Genomic DNA, 15,920 nt, shown 5'->3' with positions numbered 1-15,920 from the left:
CTCTCAAGCTTGAGAAGCTTAATTGGAATGGTTTTTGAATGCTATTGAAGTTAATTGATGAATGGTAGTGAAGAATTACATAATTTGATGAATGCTATTGAAGTTAATTGATTAATGATAGTAAAGAATTACATAAATTTCCATTTATGCTTAACTCTAATGGTTTTTATGTAATTTCTCTCTCTCACTCAAGACATGGTCATACTCATGACCCATTCTCAATCCAAATGAAGCTTATCATAAAGCTTTTCCTTAATCCAAGATTAATCTATGCTTGAGGTCAAATTAATGGTTTTTTTTAATGCTTTTAGTTTATGTATTTCATGAATATTGATGATTCAACCCATTATTGGGATAATGATCCGATTAGGGATCATTCTAATCATTTTCTTAATGATAAGCTTTATCCTTCAAAATAAATTGAGATTTATCAGTCATAGTAGCGGAGCTATGGTAAAATTTTCATAAAAATTACACATAAAATAATTTTATTCAAACCATGAAAAGAGAACTTCCTACCATATTCTAGGAATTATCATCCTAGAATAATTGAAAGAATTTTATTGTAATCATGGAGAAATTGATTTTTATGTTATGCATAATTGATGATTATTTTATTGTAAAAGTGTTATTTCTATCATATTTGGATTTCATGCATAGAGGTATGCATAAAAGAATTATTATTTTAATATAAAAGTGTTTCTTTTATCATAATTGGATTTCATGCATAGAGGTATGCATAAAAGTTGATTATTTTATTATGAAAGTGTGACTTTTATCATATTTGGATTTCATGCATAGAGGTATACATAAAAGTTGATTATTTTATTATGAAAGTGTTACTTTTATCATATTTGGATTTCATGCATAGAGGTATGCATAAAAATTGATTATTTTATTATAAAAGTGTGACTTTTATCATATTTGGATTTCATGCATAGAGGTATGCATAAAAATTGATTATTTTATTATAAAAGTGTGACTTTTATCATATTTGGATTTCATGCATAGAGGTATGCATAAAAATTGATTATTTTATTATAAAAGTGTGACTTTTATCATAATTGGATTTCATGCATAGAGGTATGCATAAAAGTTGATTATTTTATTATAAAAGTGTGACTTTTATCATATTTGGATTTCATGCATAGAGGTATGCATAAAAGTTGATTATTTTATTGTAAAAGTGTTGCTTTTATCATATTGGATTTCATGTATAGAGGTATGCATAAAAGATATTCTTTTTATACTAAAAGTGTGATTTTCATCATAAATGGATTTTATGCATAACTTAGATGCATAAGAGAAATTCTTTTATTCTAAAAGTGTAATTCCTACCAAATTGAATTTATGCATAAGAAGATGCATAAAAGATTGATTTTTAAATTCAAAGTGTTATTCTCATCCAAATTAAATTTATGCATAGGAAGATGCAAAGAAGATGGATTTTTAATTCAAAAGTGTCAATTCTCATCTAAATTGAGTTTATGCATAGGAAGATGCATAAGAGATGAAATTTTAATTCAAAAGTGTCATTTTCATTTAAAATGAATTTATGCATAGGAAGATGCATAAAAGATTGATTTTTAAATGAGATGTGATAAAATGTGATAAGATGCATATGGGAAGTGATAGGATGTGATAAGAGGTGTATGAGATGTGATAAGATGCGTATGGAAAGTGATAGGATGTGATAAAAGGTGTATGAGATGTGAAAAGATGTGATAAGATGTGTATGAGATGTGATAGGATATGATAAGAGGTGTATGAGATGTGATAGAATGTGTTAAGATGAGTTAGGATGTGTTAAGATGTGTATGGGACGAGATAGAGAGTGTATCTGATGGGATAAGATGTATATGGGATGTGTTAGGGCGAGAATGGATGTAGTATGGATGTATGGATGTAGTTACGGATGTATGTATGTATGTGGATGTGGATGTATGATTGAGGATGTGAAAATGGATGTACGAGAGTGGATAATGTGGAAAGACGAGAGTTCGTTATAGAAACTGTATTTTGTGACTGTTTGTAAATGATTGTTTTATGTCAAGAATGCTGGGGAAGCATTTTGACCGTCTTGAGGATTAAGGTCATGAAGACCGAACTGATAAAGTTGCAACTGCTGACGGAGAGTCAATGGAGGACGTCTCGCGTAGCAAGGTCGATCGAGGTCTCGACTAGCCTCGGTTCGATTTAAATGGTGAGCTTCCGGTATGGTGGATGAGGGACCAAGGAAGCGGCCTATGAGTGAAGCGCTAGGTTACCTGCGAAGGATCCTAGAGGATGCTGACCATACAGTGCTCGGGCTCTGGGTCGCCGAAGATACCCACACGTGCGTCGTGGAAGATATTGGAACAAGGAGTAAGAGTTGTTTTCTGAAACCGGGCATGGATCTGGTTGATTGACCTTGCTGGTCCTCAACGGATGAGTCCATGGCTCTTTTATATGGATCTGTGGGTTGATCTTGCTGATCTTCCACGGAGATTCCATTCTGTTATATGAATTTATTGCCGGTTACTATGAGCTAGGAACTATGAAAAAGGCCCCTGAGTGAACAGGTGGTGAGCGTTCTGGTTGCCAATGATGCCATAAGTACACCGATGAATGAATGACGGGAAATAAGGATTCAACCAGAGACTTTGAGGATTGTCATTAGTGACATAATGGTTTCATTAAAGGATTTTTTGAAAGTTAGTTGATGCTGAGAAAAAGGCAATTTCATATTGGGTGTGTAAGTGGTGTGACTAGTTTTATGTTTGCATGAACTTCCGGCTAGGGGGCCTAGGAACTCTTTTCCCTGGTACCCGGGACAATACCTAGCCAAATTCCTAATTGGATCCCATCACTACAGTGGTTGGGAGGTTGGCTAACCCATGGGACTGGATGGGGTTAGGCTGGACTGATGGATCCGTAAATCGAGATTTAATTTATATTATTACGATAGATGAAGTAAATCCGGATAGTAATTGTTCTATGGATAGGAATCAACGGCTATGCCTCTTGATGGGGAAAAAAGCGTTGATCCCAATGATCCAAGTGCAAGTTTCTTCCTTGATCTGACCAAGTATTGTTAGAGGTGCAGTCGGATCAGTTTGATCAGTAATGATCTTGACTACGTTAGAGTAAAGAGTTATCCTGGTGGAATCGCCCGTGCTTTCCGGGTAAAGGAAGTTTTTCCAGATTCGATTTTGGATAAATCGACGGATTAGTCTCTTGTCCGGATATCCGTGGGCGAGGCCTCGAGTGTGGGACCCCTGCCCCGCGCACGATGTGCTACTTCCGCTGCTAGTACCCCGAATCCGTTGCACGGTGGAGACAGGGATCTCACAGTTGGTATCAGAGCAAATTGGCTAATAAAGATCATCTGAGAAGCCAAATATGTCAAAAATTTATCAAGAAGCACAAAAAGGTTGTAATTGTGTGATATAATTCATACAAATTGATTTTCAAACTGAAAAATTCGTAAATTAGTAATTGGGTCTTCAAATGGAAGTACCGCAATTCTATGGAACCCTGACTTGCTTGAGGCCTAGACATGATGGTATTTACCTTATAGTTCCAAGTATCATGACTACCCATATATACCAAGGGTATAACTGCAGCTCTTTACCGACAGTATATACGAGTAAATCTAAGACTTGAAATTATAGGCATTAATGCTATCCAGTTGATGAATTAGAATGTGGTTGATATGATTTTTAATTCTGTTTGCGAACTGATGAATTAATTGGGATTCTGATTGAAAAATGATGACCCCTGAAAATGGGTTGGAATGTAATAAACTAAGCGAAACCACAATGTGGATGATTGGGACGAGTTCCTGTGATGATATTCATAACTAGAATGATGATAATGATTTCAGCAAATCACTATGAGATTAGTGGATTGTGCTGTCAAATTGCTACTGTTAACACTTGACACGATAGATCAAGTTAAGGGATGACAAATTGAGAATTTACTTGTCTGAAATTCCCGTGGAGGAATGTTCATAAAGAAATTTTTCAGTCTAATGGACCATTATCGTGTTAAAGAGATGAATGATATGATTTGAATGAATTGTTATTTAATGATGAGTTCTATTTAAGGGATCATTATTCCCGTATTCTGTTGGGTTGACTAGAATATAAAGAACCCTAGAATAAATTGGATCTTAAGAAAAAGAGTTGTCCTCTACTTTGCGAGATGAGGACATCTCGCACTTTTTAAGTGGGGTAGAATGTAAGATTCCTCCCCCAGCCTTCGAGGTATGCAGGAGTAAGAATCTCCCTTCCCTCTCTAAAATAAAAGAAAGATTCTGTTTAAAAAGGGAAGACACTTTCCCCAGAATACTTCTCAGGAGCCCACCTGTTTTAAGGATTCAGAACGATGAGTTCAAAAGTGAGAACCGGTGTTTTGGATGCCAAGGTTTTGGTCATCAGTTAAAAGACTGCCCGACTCCTACCATGAAAAGGGCACAGGGAAGTCTAGAACCCAAATTCAGAGACTAATTCCTTCATACCAATCTAATCATGGTCCGTCTCAGACAAGATTGCTTAACTCCATTAACTAGGTCCGACCCATTGATTAGGGTCGAGATAACCAGTCAAATGCTTGACGACATAGAGCAACAGATGCAGGTAATTCTTAAAGATATAAAAGCTGCCCAGGATCGACAGAAACAGTATACAGATAAGAAGAGGATAGTCAAAGAATTCAAAGAAGCAGATATGGTCTTCATTTGAGTACGGACCAAAAGAAGTTCTTTATCTCTTGGAGAGTATAAGAAATTATCCCCCAGATATTGTGAGCCTTATTGAATTCAAAGAAAGTAGGTGACTTACCCTACGAGCTTCTTTTACCTCCTCATCTCAAAGTTCATAGTGTATTCATGTAAGCCTTCTATAGATATATGTGCCAAACCCAAATCATGGGAAGACGGTAAAACTTCAGTGGCAAGATACCATTGGCTTCTAGGTTACGCTAGCTCCTTCCTTTATATAAGTCGTAACTTTTACTTGTCGCTCGCAGTAATCTTACTTCCATCGATCTCCTTTTTTCTTAATCTCCTTCATGGCTTAGCAGCAGGAATTGGTTTTATCCATGATGATTTCTCACCTTCAGGACGCAAGCGAGGCTGTGAAGAAGGATTTTATAGAACAGTATGAGCGCTCACTTTTCCCTCACTTGGGAACTTCTGTAGCTCAGACCAAATGGCGGACTTATCAAGACATAACTAAGGTAACACTCTGGGGTCAGCAGCACTTTCGTAACAATGTCCGCTTGGCCATGGTTATTGAAGCCTTGGGTTTGGGTCCCCGATACTACTGCGTCATGAGATCAAGACATCTTGGGTTTTCTGAGCGGGTCTTCTTACTGGCGTGTTTTCTTCCTCATCAGAAGATATGCCTTTACCCCGTTTTTGGCTTGCCTCTCAGAGGTCCTTTTGTTAGATCACCTCATACCACTGAGATAGGTGCGGCAATAACCAACAGAATTATTCCCATAGATGAGTTACCTTATACGTGCGCAGCTTGTGATGTTCCAAGAATGAATAAAGTTTAAATCTTGTTCTTGTCTTGAATCTTACTCTCCTTGACACTTTCTTTTTGTGTGGTTAATCTTAATTAAATTTTTCTCTAAGTCTCATATTCGTGCATCTTGCGAAATTATCCCAAGTTTGCGAGATGAGGACATCTCGCGTTTTTCAAGTGGGAGAGAATGTAAGATTCCTCCCGAGCCTCTCTAAATGTCCAGCATATTCTCCTATAATCAATTCCCTCTTCAGAAATATAAGAGATCTTGTGTCTGCCTGTTTTGGCATAGAGAGAGAAAATATTCTAGAGAGAGAATATTCAGATTTTGAATATTTTTGGATAGAAAAATATCTCATCTTATTAAAATGAATTCCCCTAAAACAGAAATTCAGAAAGAATTTTCCAATGTGCAATTGGAATTAATTGGAAATGGATATAAAGGACCTTAGCCTAAGGGTCTAGATTTTCAGAAATTTTAGATTATGGTCCAATTAAGGTTCCTTTGGGCCAATAAGATCAATCCATGTGTAGGGAGGAGATAAATCCAATTTGTAAAAGAAGATACCCAAAAATGAGTAAATGCTCACATAAGATGAAGAGTTGACTATGTACAAGGTTTATTAGTAAGAAACTATGAGTAATATCAAAAATATGAGATATTTTGGGTATCCAAAAATGAGTAAATGCTCACATAAGATGAAGAGTTGAAAATGTACAAGGTTTATTAGTAAAAAACTATGAGCAATATTAAAAATATGAGATATTATGGGTATAATAATTCCATTTTGACACATATGTAAGGAAGGGGAGTCCATTAAAGGAGGTGCATATTTCACATGGTTGAATGAGTTTTAAACTCAAAAATAATGTGATATTTTTATCTCTCCTCTCTCTTGAATCAAACCAAATCAAAATGAAACCAAACCGAATCAAAAAGGAACCAAACTAGGTCCAAATCTAGTCCAAATTCAACCAAACTGAATTTGAAAAATTCTAGAATTCAGTTAGCTTTGGTTAGAGCTTCCCTCCCCTATAAATAGAACATGAGTCCTTTGAAAAAAATGGCAGAATTTTACTATACTAGAGTTATGCTGAAATAATGCTAATTTCTACTATTCTCTAAAATTCTCTCCAAATTGAAGAAATTGGAGCTTCCCTCTTTCTTCAATCCCCATTGGTGGCTCCATCAACATACTTAACCAATTGATTGGTTGGGGGCCTCTACCGTGAACAAAGAATCAAGCAATTTGTAAGGTAAATGGTGAATTTCGATCTTGTCTATAATTTCTCAATACTTCTCTCTTCTTAACTCCTCTCAAGCTTGAGAAGCTTAATTGGAATGGTTTTTGAATGCTATTGAAGTTAATTGATGAATGGTAGTGAAGAATTACATAATTTGATGAATGCTATTGAAGTTAATTGATTAATGATAGTAAAGAATTTCATAAATTTCTATTTATGCTTAACTCTAATGGTTTTTATGTAATTTCTCTCTCTCACTCAAGAAATGGTCATACTCATGACCCATTCTCAATCCAAATGAAGCTTTTCATAAAGATTTTCCTTAATCCAAGATTAATCTATGCTTGAGGTCAAATTAATGGTTTTTTTTCTATGCTTTTAGTTTATGTATTTCATGAATATTGATGATTCAACCCATTATTGGGTTAATGATCCAATTAGGGATCATTCTAATCATTTCCTTAATGATAAGCTTTATCCTTCAAAATAAATTGAGATTTATTAGTCATAGTAGCGGAGCTATGGCAAAATTTTTATAAAAATTACACATAAAATAATTTTATTCAAAGCATGAAAAGAGAACTTCCTACCATATTCTAGGAATTATCATCCTAGATTAATTGAAAGAATTTTATTGTAATCATGGAGAAATGGATTTTTATGTTATGCATAATTGATGATTATTTTATTGTAAAAGTGTTACTTTTATCATATTTGGATTTCATGCATAGAGGTATGCATAAAAGAATTATTATTTTAATATAAAAGTGTTTCTTTTATCATAATTGGATTTCATGCATAGAGGTATGCATAAAAGTTGATTATTTTATTATAAAAGTGTGACTTTTATCATATTTGGATTTCATGCATAGAGGTATGCATAAAAGTTGATTATTTTATTATGAAAGTGTGACTTTTATCATATTTGGATTTCATGCATAGAGGTATGCATAAAAGTTGATTATTTTATTATGAAAGTGTGACTTTTATCATATTTGGATTTCATGCATAGAGGTATGCATAAAAGTTGATTATTTTATTATAAAAGTGTGACTTTTATCATATTTGGATTTCATGCATAGAGGTATGCATAAAAATTGATTATAAAAGTGTTACTTTTATCATATTTGGATTTCATGCATAGAGGTATGCATAAAAATTGATTATTTTATTATAAAAGTGTGACTTTTATCATATTTGGATTTCATGCATAGAAGTATGCATAAAAGTTGATTGTTTTATTATAAAAGTGTGACTTTTATCATATTTGGATTTCATGCATAGAGATATGCATAAAAGTTGATTGTTTTATTATAAAAGTGTGACTTTTATCATATTTGGATTTCATGCATAGAGGTATGCATAAAAGTTGATTATTTTATTGTAAAAGTGTTACTTTTATCATATTGGATTTCATGTATAGAGGTATGCATAAAAGATATTCTTTTTATACTAAAAGTGTGATTTTCATCATAAATGGATTTTATGCATAACTTAGATGCATAAGAGAAATTCTTTTATTCTAAAAGTGTAATTCCTACCAAATTGAATTTATGTATAAGAAGATGCATAAAAGATTGATTTTTAAATTCAAAGTGTTATTCTCATCCAAATTGAATTTATGCATAGAAAGATGCATAAAAGATGGATTTTTAATTCAAAAGTGTCAATTCTCATCGAAATTGAGTTTATGCATAGGAAGATGCATAAGAGATGAAATTTTAATTCAAAAGTGTCATTTTCATTTAAAATGAATTTATGCATAGGAAGATGCATAAAAGATTGATTTTTAAATGAGATGTGATAATATGTGATAAGATGCGTATGGGAAGTGATAGGATGTGATAAGTGATGCGTATGGGAAGTGATAGGATGTGATAAGAGGTGTATGAGATGTGAAAAGATGTGATAAGATGTGTATGAGATGTGATAGGATATGATAAGAGGTGTATGAGATGTGATAGAATGTGTTAGCATGTGTTAGCATGTGTTAAATGAGATGTGATAATATGTGATAAGATGCGTATGGGAAGTGATAAGATGTGATAAGATGCGTATGGGAAGTGATAGGATGTGATAAGAGGTGTATGAGATGTTATAGGATGTGATAAGAGGTGTATAAGATGTGAAAAGATGTGATAAGATGTGTATGAGATGTGATAGGATATGATAAGAGGTGTATGAGATGTGATAGAATGTGATAGGATATGATAAGAGGTGTATGAGATGTGATAGAATGTGTTAAGATGAGTTAGGATGTGTTAAGATGTGTATGGGACGAGGTAGAGAGTGTATCTGATGGGATAAGATGTATATAGGATGTGTTAGGGCGAGAATGGATGTATGGATGTAGTTACGGATGTATGTATGTATGTGGATGTGGATGTATGATTGAGGATGTGAAAATGGATGTATGCATGTGAATGTGGATGTATGAATGTGAATGTGGATATGTGGAAGTGGAAATGCAAGTATGGATGTATGAATGTGGATGTGGATGTATGCATGTAGATGCGTATGTATGAATGTGAAATTGGAAGTATGATGTGGACGTACGAACATGGATATGCATGTAGAATAATGAATGTGAAGGTGTATGTGAAATAATGTGTAGTCTATATGAGTGAATGGATGAGAATGAGTACACATTGAATGGAATGTGGAATAAGTAATGTGGTCCGAGAGTGGATAATGTGGAAAGACGAGAGTTCGTTATAGAAACTGTATTTTGTGACTGTTTGTAAATGACTGTTTTATGTCAAGAATGCTGGGGAAGCATTTTGACCGTCTTGAGGATTAAGGTCATGAAGACCGAACTGATAAAGTTGCAACTACTGACGGAGAGTCAATGGAGGACATCTCGCGTAGCAAGGTCGATCGAGGTCTTGACCAGCCTCGGTTCGATTTAAATGGTGAGCTTCCGGTATGGTGGATGAGGGACCAAGGAAGCAGCCTATGAGTGAAGCGCTAGGTTACCTGCGAAGGATCCTAGAGGGTGCTGACCATACGGTGCTCGGGCTTTGGGTCGCCGAAGATACCCACACGTGCGTCGTGGAAGGTATTGGAACAAGGAGTAAGAGTTGTTTTCTGAAACCGGGCATGGATCTGGTTGATTGACCTTGCTAGTCCTCAACGGATGAGTCCATGGCTCTTTTATATGGATCTGTGGGTTGATCTTGCTGATCTTCCACGGAGATTCCATTCTGTTATATGAATTTATTGCCGGTTACTATGAGCTAGGAACTATGAAAAAGGCCCCTGAGTGAACAGGTGGTGAGCGTTCTGGTTGCCAATGATGCCATAAGTACACCGATGAATGAATGACGGGAAATAAGGATTCAACCAGAGACTTTGAGGATTGTCATTAGTGACATAATGGTTTTATTAAAGGATTGTTTGAAAGTTAGTTGATGCTGAGAAAAAGGCAATTTCATATTGGGTGTGTAAGTGGTATGACTAGTTTTATGTTTGCATGAACTTCCAGCTAGGGGGCCTAGGAACTCTTTTCCCTGGTACCCGGGACAAAACCTAACCAAATTCCTAATTGGATCCCATCACTACAGTGGTTGGGAGGTTGGCTAACCCATGGGACTGGATGGGGTTAGGCTGGACTGATGGATCCGTAAATCGAGATTTAATTTCTATTATTACGATAGATGAAGTAAATCCGGATAGTAATTGTTCTATGGATAGGAATCAACGGCTATGCCTCTTGATGGGAAAAAAAGCATTGATCCCAATGATCCAAGTGCAAGTTTCTTCCTTGATCTGACCAAGTACCGTTAGAGGTGCAGTCGGATCAGTTTGATCAGTAATGATCTTGACTACGTTAGAGTAAAGAGTTATCCTAGTGGAATCGCCCGTGCTTTCCGGGTAAAGGAAGTTTTTCCGGATTCGGTTTTGGATAAACCGATGGATTAGTCTCTTGTTCGGATATCCGTGGGCGAGGCCCCGAGTGTGGGACCCCTGCCCCGCACACGATGTGCTACTTCCGCTGCTAGTACCCCGAATCCGTTGCACGATGGAGACAGGGATCTCACAGGCTGGGGTGAGGGGGAACTCCGAGTACTTGCGTGGGGGTGATAGGATAGTTTTGGATGACATGACCACCCTGTTTCCCACAATGGAAGCAGGCATCAAAAAGCACCTTTTGCTGAATGATGTATTCCCCATAGTTCACTTCAATTTCTTCAATCAGAGGTCTATCCAGATCAAGTTCTATAAGGATTTGGGGATGCCACATAGGGTTGTAGTCATTTTTAGGTCTGAGACCAAGGACTTTGCCTAAGGGGGAAGCTATCTTCTTCAACCAAGGGTATAGATAGAAGGGGAGGTTGGGTAATTCCACCCAAACTGGGCATGCATAGGGTTTTGGACCATTGGGATTGAAGTCTTTAGACCATCTAAAGAAACAGAATGGGAGGTTCTTGTACATCCATTATCCAGAGCCCAATACCTTTAGGGTCATGTCAAATTTCTTCATGAGAAATATATAATATCCATTGGAGAGGGCCTGAATTACCTCTGGTTCTATGCCTATGCTAACCCAGTTGTCCCTAACCCAACTCTAGAGATGTTCCACCGGGTCTTGGACCAAACAGCAGGCCCACTAGGCACCTGGCTAAATAATCCCTTTCCAAAGACTGCACCATGTCTGAAGGCATACAAACCTGCGGAGTTATGGAAGAGGGATTACCTGGATAGGGGGCTGCTGAATCCATCTGTTGCACCTCCTTGCAGGTCTCCTCCTTTTCTTCAATTTACTTCTGCAGCAGTAAACATGTTCAGTTCTTCGATTCTGATTCTTGAGTCCTCGAGGTGCTTCTTGGTTTCCATGAAGTCTTTGACCATCCTGTCGTATCTGATAAGAGGTTCTCTGTTCTGTTCCATAGAAGGTGGCCATGTGAAGTGTTGCAGAGAAGGAGGTGCTTCTCCTCGAGGGGTCTGCCGGTTCTGTGCTACCCCAACATTGGAGCAAGAGCCCTATGCCCTTAGAAGCGTTGGGGTGCCCCTCCACTTAGTGCCCATGCACACAAGGTGGGTAGGGCTAGCAAAGGGGCCTACCAATAGGCAAAGTCAGACAGACAGGGGGAAAGGAGAAGAAGGAGGGTGCATAGGTATCAAGCCTTAGAGTGCGCTGCAAACCAGGTTCAGCTCCAGTTCCATTGTATTCATAGCATGTTTAGATAGATTTTGAAGGTCAAGGTAGGCCCTTCCGGCCGGTTGCGTAAATCTCTCATGTCGACTTTATACGATGTACTAAAGTTTCTTTTCTGAATATTACTAGACATCTCGTTCCGATTTTATTAAAAAAAGAAAAATAGGGTAGAAAAAACTAATTCAAATTAAATTTTTTCAAAGATATATTAGTGTGCGAAAAAAACCTAGGTGTAGTGTAATTGCACTTTCAAAATTTTAAAAATACCTTCAAATTAAAATTTAAAGGTATAAATACTTCCAAATTTAAAGGTATAAATACTTGCAAATTTTGAGAGGTTATAGAACAAAAACCTTAAAAGTTAAAAAAAATCTTTATTGATAATTTCTTAGATTTGTAGGTGAAGGTTTTGTAAGTTTTGGGAAAATAATTTTTTTCGATCACTGATTAACATTGATATATTCAGGCTGGGCCTGTATTAATTAATTAATAGAGGCTATCTTCTTATTAAATTGACACATATGCTAAGGTTACAATCTTATTAAATTAACCTTAGCATACAAATATTTAAAAAAAACTAAGTCTCTGTTTGTACAGTCATGCGATCTCTCTCTCTCTTCATTGTTTAGACAGGCTAGCCATTCGCACTCTCTCTCTGGCCGTTCACTCCGTTCGTTGCCCATTTTATTCCTCTCTCTCTCTCTCTCTCTCTCTCTCTCTCTCTCTCTCGCACGGGGGCTTTGCCCCAGTCGTAAATTATTAGGCGAAGGCCTTTTCATACACTTCATTGAGGCGTTTCTCTCGGATCTTTCTAGAGCACGCCTTTGTTTTCTTATTCGCTAAGGTTGATGGAACCCTTCCCTCCTAAGGTTTACGCTTGGCTCCATCTTTCATCAACTAATTAATGTGTTTTAAAATCACCCTCTATTCGGGCTACCATATTAATTAATTAATGGGGCTCTTACGAGCCCTGCACAGGGGCTTTGCCCCAGCCGTAAACTATTAGGCGAAGGCCTTTTCATACACTTGAGGCGATTCTCAAAACTTTCTAGAGCACACCTTTGTTTTCTTATTCGCTAAGGTTGATGGCACCCTTCCCTCCTAAGGTTTACGCTTAGCTCCATCTTTCATCAACTAATTAATGTGTTTTAAAATCACCCTCTATTCGGGCTACCATATTAATTAATTAACGGGGCTCTTATGAGCCCCGTTATTTAATTAATGTATTAAGATTCAAACTAAGGTTTGAACCTTAATACATCTTCCCACCAACCTCCACGCAAGAGTCAGGCGAGACGAAGACGAGACGCGAGGAGGCACACTTGCGTGAGAGCTGAAGAGATAGGCTGAGCAAATACACGTGCGCGTGCGTGAGAGAGAGAGAGAGAGAGAGAGAGAGAGAGAGAGAGAGAGAGAGGGTGAAAGGAAATCTCTAGAAAACTCCCGTGAGATCCCACCAGTCTCCCACTGCCACATGTCAAAACAAAAAAAAAAACTTTTCAGCTTACACCTATACTAAGGTTCAAGTCTCCTCTCACTCTCTCACTACTTAATTAATAGGAAAACAGAATTTTGGTCCCATATTTAGATAGATTTTGAAGGTCAAGGTAGGCTGTGTCCCGTAGTCAAGGAAGGGAGATGTACTAGAAAAGCAGACCCCTAGAGAGTGTACCGCTGAAGGCCCCCGCACATGCTGCGTGGCAGGTTGGGGAGAATACAATATTCTCCCCGCCACGTCAAAAATTCAAAAACCATTCGTCTACAGAGTAGACGTGACGGGGAGAGGAAAACACCAGCCTGCACGTCATCCAGATTTCCTGTGTACAACTTCCTGCCTTGATTTCCCACCACCCCGCCATCGTGGCCTTTATCTCCAGCCCGCCATGCGCAGTACTCGTCCACATCTAACCTGCGCAGGTCTCTCTCTCGTGACAGCCCATCATGAATCCCCTGAAGTTGGCTCTCTCTCCAATGTAACTGTGCAATAGTCCAGTACACAAACATCTACCTTGGCACTCGCCTTACACAACAGTACCCCCACCCATTGGTATTGGGCAGGTCCAAATAGTAGCGTAGGTCTCTCTCTCTCTCTCTCTCTCTCTCTCTCTCTCTCTCTCTCTCTCTCTCTCTCTCTCTCTCTCTCTCTCTCTCTCTGCGCAGTTATTACCAAGCCGGATGCCCCCCGTGTTGCTTCTGCTGATGCCCAGAGTGCCCAGAGCTCTCATGACAGTCATGGATACTAATATGTCTTTGGGTTTTGTATGCATGGATACTAATATTCTTTTGGTTTTGTATGCAGTCATGCATAAGTATCAGAAGCCTTCAACCCCCAATTTTGTGAGTGCATTCATGGCATTTCGTCCACCACAGTATTTTCGCCACTCAACACAATGCGAAGGGCAGTTCGGCACCACCCAATCCACCAACTCTATCCCTAAAACCGATAATTAACGGGGGCCAACAATGCAAGCTATGGCCAATTGCATCGACCAGTATCAGTCATTCTCACAACTTTTGACTCAAGGGTGCTCGAACAACAATCTCGGTAATCTTTATGAAAGCCCTATCAAGCACATTAATTTGAATTCTGCATTGCCTTGACTTGGTTTCATCAATGGTGCAACTCATTCTCAGCATCATTATTACAACTTTCCCCTGCCTCCTTGGACGAGCCAACAAACTCCGCTTCCGTGTCCTCCACCATGCCTATTGTACCTCACATTAGCGATACAAGTGACGGGCCCCAATCACAACTTCCAAGCCCCAAGGGAGTTGTAACATGTGTCCATAGTGGCAGCATAGTGACCTCTCCTACAAAATTTGGAGTGTGCAAGAAAGCCCTTTCAGAGACTTGGACAGAGAATCGAGTTTTATGTTTTCTTGACCTTTATGAGGCCAAGTGGTTGTCTCTTAACAAAGGCAACTTCAAGAAAAAGCATTGGGCAGGCATCGTGGAGACACTCAATGCAAATTGTGGTAGCACCTTCTCTCAATCTCAATTCAAGAACAAGTGGTACAGCCTTCTCTCAATCTCAATTCAAGAACAAGTGGTACAGCCTTCGGAAGACTTACAAGGCCGAGAAGGCCAAGGAGAGCACAACTGGAGTTGCATTGTCCAGCTGGGAGTTCTTTGATTGGGGTGCCACTATCTTGGCTACAACACCGAAGGTGAGAGGGCTTGTTGGTGGCTTTATAGGTGATGACCTCGTTGGTGTGGCCAAGGTGCCTATAGAGGATGATGAAGACAACCAAGAACAGGATGCAGAGGAGCAAGAAAAAAGCCCAAGCCCCCAAGCTCAAAGAATACAAACTCAAAGACAACTGGACCATCTCCTGCGAATGGCTCTAGTCCTAACGTTGGCGTAGATGGAGAGAAAGTACAAGGCCAACGGAACAAGAAGAAGAGAAGGCTTTCGGCTGGCTCATCTCTTGCCGGCGAAACTCAAGGAAGGCATGGTTCGCTTTATAGACGCTATCAAGGAGATTGAGCTTCAACAAATTGCTGTTGAAACAACGCGGGCTGAAAAGGCTATGGAAACGCAATTGCAAATCGCCCGGCTTTTGGTTGGGAATGGAGGAGTTTGAAGCTATTTAATTGTGTGGATATCTATTTACATTCTTTCCCAAAGTTTTTTAAATTGCTTTTTTCTCAACATTTTGAAACTATCTTGCACAATTTATACACTTGAAGCCCTCGTGATCACCTCTCCCTTTAAAGCACTCCATATCTTGTGCGCCACTCTCGATACAAAATGTTGCGCATCCGCCGTGCCCATGTATACGCTCTCGTCTTGCTGTACAAGGGGGATGCAAGTTGTTGACATGGCTCAAGAAGGTATTTGTTGAAGTCTTTTGAGAGGTATTCACCTCCATTGTCTGACCTAAGGACCTTGAGGCTTCTACCTGTCATATTATGAACCATAACATGGACATTTTGAAACTATCTTGCACAATTTATACACTTGAAGTCCTCTCGATCACCTCTCCCTTTGAAGCACTCCATA

General features: G+C 38.3%; 1 pseudogene; it reads left to right on the top strand.

Moving 5' to 3' along the window:
• Positions 1–14,618: 14,618 nt before the first annotated feature.
• On the top strand, positions 14,619–15,501 carry LOC147622357 (uncharacterized; annotated as a pseudogene).
• The last annotated feature ends 419 nt before the right edge of the window (positions 15,502–15,920 follow it).

Source organism: Cibotium barometz, chromosome 29, assembly GCF_041138505.1.
Source record: "Cibotium barometz isolate CiBa-2024 chromosome 29, ASM4113850v1, whole genome shotgun sequence".
NCBI classification, from domain to species: domain Eukaryota; kingdom Viridiplantae; phylum Streptophyta; class Polypodiopsida; order Cyatheales; family Cibotiaceae; genus Cibotium; species Cibotium barometz.
The sequence above is the reverse complement of the archived record's forward strand: the minus strand, read 5'-3'. Positions and strand labels throughout refer to the sequence as shown.